Source organism: Myotis davidii, unplaced genomic scaffold (assembly GCF_000327345.1).
Source record: "Myotis davidii unplaced genomic scaffold, ASM32734v1 scaffold473, whole genome shotgun sequence".
In the NCBI taxonomy this organism is placed as follows: domain Eukaryota; kingdom Metazoa; phylum Chordata; class Mammalia; order Chiroptera; family Vespertilionidae; genus Myotis; species Myotis davidii.
In genome coordinates, this window is record NW_006284843.1 from 4,486,069 (window position 1) to 4,492,000 (window position 5,932).

General features: G+C 38.1%; 1 pseudogene; it reads right to left on the bottom strand.

The window, feature by feature from the left end:
• Positions 1 to 5,622, bottom strand: part of LOC102753181 — an 11,305-nt pseudogene extending 5,683 nt beyond the window's left edge.
• Between the last annotated feature and the right edge of the window lie 310 nt (positions 5,623 to 5,932).

Below are 5,932 nucleotides of genomic sequence, written 5' to 3' on the forward strand. Positions count from 1 at the left end.
AACCTCCCAACCTCTCCTTTTTTTCTTTTGTTTTTATTCTGGGATTTATTTACCTTCTATGGCTGTCACTGGAGCTGAGAGTCAGCTTTAGCTCTGAGGCTCGGCTCCAGCTCTGAGGCCTCAGCTGCTGAAAGCAGGTATCTGGGTTTGTTTGGGTTCTATAATTGAAACACTGTTACAACTCCAGCTCGGAGGCCCTGCTAGCTGAAAGCAGGTTTCTGGGGTTTGTTTAGGTTCTATAATTGCAACATTGTTTCTTAGAGTGCAAGTTCAGAGGCCGGCAGCAGCAGGCGGGGAACCTTGGCTTCCTCCATCACTGGAGCAAGCAAACCTCCCGTTCACTTCAGCTGCCTGGCTGCCGGCCGCCATCTCATTGGCAGTTAATTTGCATATCTCACTGATTAGCCAATGGGAAGGGTAGCGAAGTTATGGTTAATTACCATGTTTCTCTATTATTAGATAGGATACTAGAGTCCTGGTGCACGGAAATTTATGCACTGTTTGGGGGTGCCTCAGCCCGGCCTGCCCCCTCTCACAGTCTGGGAACCCTCAGGGGATGTCCAACTGATGGCTTAAGTCGAAGTCTGACCTCCCTCTGCAGGAGGCGACTGGGCTGATCAGGGGAAAGTGCCACCCTATTACCCCACTGCTGCCGGCTTTGGCGGCTGCAAGGCCTGAGCCCTGGGCCTCACAGCCACCTGAGCCCAAGGCTGCCTGAGCCCTGGGCCTCACAGTCACTGTGGCTTTGTCTGGATGGATGTCCGATGGACATCCAGAAGACGTCCACCCTAATTAGCATATTACCCTTTTATTATTACAGTGGGGCCTTGACTTATGAGTGTCCCGACTAATGAGTTTTTCGAGATATGAGCTGTCTCTAGGCCAATTTTTTGCTTTGAGTTGCGAGCTAAAATTTGGGTTATGAGCCAGCTTCAGATACCCCACTGCTAGTTGGCGCAGCAAATGTCACAGTGAATGCCACAACATCAGCCCAGCATTACGTGTCTCACTCATTCACTGTTGATTTCACATATGAGTGATTTGAGTTATGAGCTCCGTCACAGAATGAATTAAACTCGTAAGTCAAGGCCCCACTGTATAGATATAGATATTTTCCAATGTTATGCTATGTATTACTTGTCTAATAAAATAAATTAGTAAAAAAATGCATGTTATTTATTCTCCACAGCTTACAGAGCACATTTCATTCTCATTAATATGGCTAAAGGCTTCTTTGATCTTATTCCTATTGCCCTTTGGATTTTATTTATGCATCCTTCATTCCAGGCAAACTTCTCCTGACTTATGTACAAAGATAACTTAATTTTATTAAGTCTATTTCAATATTGCTCCCACTATTCCCTTTTTCTGAAAAGGCTTTATCATTTATTTCTGTTGAAATTTATTCATTTGTCCAAGACATGTCTCAATAATGCCTTCAACTTTTGAAAACATAAAAACTAAAAATTATCACTCTGACAGTTATTTTCTATTTTTCTTATGGCATTTGATTCTGTATATATTATATTTGTATTTTTCTAAATATATAATTTCTACTCATAGAATAAGTTTTTTTATGATATGGGTTAGTGCTTATTTATCATTTTACACAATATAATGCATAGCAAAACATCTTGAATAGAGCTGAGGATTTTTTGAATTCCTGAGCTGAGATGCTTTCAGAAAAAGCTCAATACATATTTACTTATATATTAGAAAAGAAGGAAGAGAAGATAGTGTTTATAAAATAACAAAATTCTGAGGGGACATTTCAAAGTATTTTGCAAGGTTTTATTTCACTTGCCAAATAGAGTATACGTAGATATTTTTAAATTTAACTAATGAAAGTGAAGAGCATTGGAACAAGGGATATTTTTTAACAAGGGATTTTTTTAAACCAGTCTTTTATTCATTCTGTGCCATTGTTTAGTTTCATTTTATAGTAATTAATATATGTCAGGGATCTTATCAGCTCACACATACAGGAGTCCGAGCAAAAGTAATTTTGAATCTGACCTGACTGAGATACTTAGAACTGATATATGTCTACAGAAGTTTTTGTGATTTTCTTTAATATCTGAACTATTACAGAAACTAATATCTGAAATCTTTTCAAGTTGATCCATTTGAGAATTTAAGGCCAGAAAGTTTAGATAAGCATCTTAGGAATTATGACTATGTTTTCTCAAATGTGGCAGGTGTGCAGCACTTTATTTTGGCTTTCGTACAGAATCCTAATCCATGCAGGAAATATGCCACTTTATCTGTCTCAGTCATTAGTTCTACTGTCACCACTAAGTTGGGAGATCCAAATGCAATCACGGATAGCACACACCTGTTTAATACTGTTCTTAACAGCTCTTGTCATGGTGGTCATTTAAAAATAGGTGGTTCTAAATGCATCCTTATTTCCCGGGCTACGCATTGCTGGTCTGGCAGGTTTCGCCACTGAGGCACTTGTAGACATTGCATCCGTACCCGTTGAGTCCTTCCACTCCATTAACACTCAGTCACTCTGCTCTGAGTTCCCCATTGCCTCAGCTGGGCCCGCAGAGCACTCTGAACTTACAGTGCTCAGGCTCCAGCACTGACTGTGTTTATGTCCATTTCTTCTAAGAATGGCCAAGGAGATACGTGTTCGACTTGAGTTTACAAAGGAGGCAAAGCAAAACAGCCTGCTTCCTGGTTAAAAAGAAGGGGAACCTCACAATGACTTGCCCCAACTCCCCGAGCTGGGGATAAACAGAGCAGATCTCATTATAGTTCTTGAAACGTTGCTTCAACTGTCCTCAGGTATGAACAAGAGAGTAAACTACAGCCTACTTATGGGCTGAGCACAGCTGTCTTATAGAGGTCAGGCCTTTTCTATTGTTACAACAACAATAACAGCAACCATCTCCACACACAAAAATGGGTATTTCCTATTTTCTTCTCATACTCATAATGCATGCCTACTTTGGGTTGCACATGTGCCTCTAACATGCTTTCAGCCCATTTTTGATGTTATTATGTATTATGTGCAATGTCACAGATGCGATCACAGATATTTAAAAATAAAGTTGTATTGTATTGTAATTTGCCATTTTCTTTGTTTTCAATTTTAAGCATTTAAGCAGTTTAGGAAAATGTTTCAGCATTTCATTTGTGTGTTTTTTTCTTTTTTTCAGATTAAGACAATGTGTGCCCGTAGCATTCATCGTTTATGAAAATGGTGTTTTTCTCTTTCAGACCCCAGTTTCCACACATTATTAAAGAGCTGAATTCTAAATCAAAGATTGTGGAGATGTGCAACCTGAATAAAACATTTCCAGAAGAGCCTGAGTAATGGTCCTGCATAAAGGGAACTGTAATGTTCTTGAATTGTAATTGGGGAAAATTCAAGTGTATGCACTCAGGAGCACATGTACTACGAAGAGGTGAGTTATTATCATTCTTAGTGCTATTTAACATTTATGGGGTCCCAATAGTATTTTTAGTTCTAAAGAGAACACAAGTGACCTGGTAAGTGATCTTCCATCTAAATTACCGATGTGAGACTCTCCTGTATTCCTTCTCTGTGCAGAGAGTGGCTGCATAGATAAACAACTCCAGAGTAGGTGGACTATTAATGCAGCAGTAAAATCTAACTCACAGTAAGTTAAAAAAATTAGTTCAGACAAATATGGTCTTTGGAAATATTACTCGGCACTATTTTCTCTTATCTGATTTCTCTGTGACTGGAAATTAGAGAGCACAATCACTGGACTCATTCAGAAGTGAGCCAACGCATTTGTGCTCATACAAAATTACTGAGAAATTGAAGAATGAAATAAAAAGGTAGATTGAGGAGGACTAACAATTAGAGTCAAATTCTGATCTCAAGAATTTATTCCTGCTCAGATAGGTAACGGAATGTCTTTTCTTCTTTGTCTCATATCAACAATGTAGAATCAACAGTGATGGCTACTTTTGAGAAACTATCTCTAATACTTAATTCTTTTTTAAAAAATATATTTTTATTGATTTCAGACAGGAAGGAAGTGGGAGAGAGAGAGATAGAAACATCAATAATGAGGGAGAATCATTGATCAGCTGCCTCCTGCACAACCCCCACTGGGGCTCAAGCCAGCAACCCAGGCATGTGCCCTTGACTGGCATCGAACCTGGGACCCTTCAGTCCACAGGCCTATGCTCTATCCACCGAGCCAAACCGGCTAGGGCTCTAATACTTAATTCTTAAAAGCACGATAGAAACATTTCTGAAGTAATGCTTATTATATTCCAGGGGCAATTAAAAATAAGAGAGCATAATTCTTTGATAATTATATAATAGATGGAATTGAGAAAGGCAGATATGAGTCATGATAGAATCTATAAGGATAAATACATGATTCTATGTGTAAATTTCTGTTGTAGGTACTTGATATCCACTTTAAATGCGCACATGTTAAAAATGGCCCCACCACCTAAGAAGAAACTAAAGATCCAGCAATAATTATGATACAGGGGACACTTTGAATTCTAAACCAAGAAGTATAGACTTTATTCTGTAGGCATTGGAGGAAGCTGTTGAAAATTTTGAGCAGGTGAGTGACATGTCTTGAATTGCACTTTATGAAGATTAACCTGATGGCATTTTCAGGATTGATTAGCGTGAAGCCTGTATTGTGACAGAACAGATTGTGGTAATGCAAGTCTGAAATATGGTGGTGGCAATGAGAATAGAAAGGAAGAAATTGATTTGAAAGATTCATGACAGTGGAACTACGGGACTTGATTATTAAATATGGGACCCAAAGTGGGGAGGCATCAGAGATGCCTCCAGATACTTTCAGCCTGGATGAGAAATCAAGTATGGAAGAGAAAGAATGTCCTGTCAGTGGTTTATTATTATTTCCTGGATGCGGTGAATCGTGTAATCGATTGTATTCTGAAAATCTTGGGTCCAAATCCATGTTCCACATCCACTAAGCATACTGTGTCATCCTGGCATCTATTATTGCACAGTGATATTACATTCCTGAAAGTTATAGTGATGGTAAAACTATAGTTGACTAGACCAAGAGAATGCAAAGAAACCATTCAATGATTTTTACAAAATTAAACATCAATAAATAAAAAGTCCAGTAAAAAATCCACTTCCAAAATAAACTAGATCTGAGTTAGAAATCTGCTCTAAATTTATCCATCCCAAGGTGATGGAAAATGGTTTGACTTTGGGTGGACAAACAGTGTAATATACTGATTTTGTATCATGGAAATGTATACTTGAAACCTATATGATCCCATTAACTGTCACCCCAATAAAATTAATTAAAAATTATCCATCCCACTGAAACCAAAGCACTAGTTAAACACACACATACACACACAATCACACTCACCCTCACACTCACAAACACACACTTAGGTAAATTTTCTCAGGAATCACTCATAGTTTTTTAGTTGTTCAGGTAATATTGCTGAAGTAGTGTAATCTGCTGAGGCACATTTTCCTAGAGATTTTATATTATGCAATGTGCATTTCTTTCTGAAGTTTTCAAACCATCCCTTACTGACCTGAAATTTAATGTGTCTTACACCTACAATCTCCTTTGCATTTTCAGCAACTCTCAGCCAAATACTAATGTAACTGCTTGGCATGTTCACAAATTACCAAGGTCCTAAAGGACGTGTATTTCTACTCTTCTTTCAACATATTGAGACTGTGGAGTTTAAATAGATGCCTTATAGCTGCAGTGTCCTCTAGACTCATTGAAGTGATCCAGAAAAGTGGGAAATTAATAATTCCAGTAGACTCTTTTACTTAGGAGGATTGGAATTATTCTATGTAGAAATACACATGCAATTTAAAAGCTTCATGCAGATATATAACCATTTTATAGAAAAATAAACATATATTTACTAAAGCCACAGTTGATAAGGCATTACTGTATTAACTTTATTCATGACT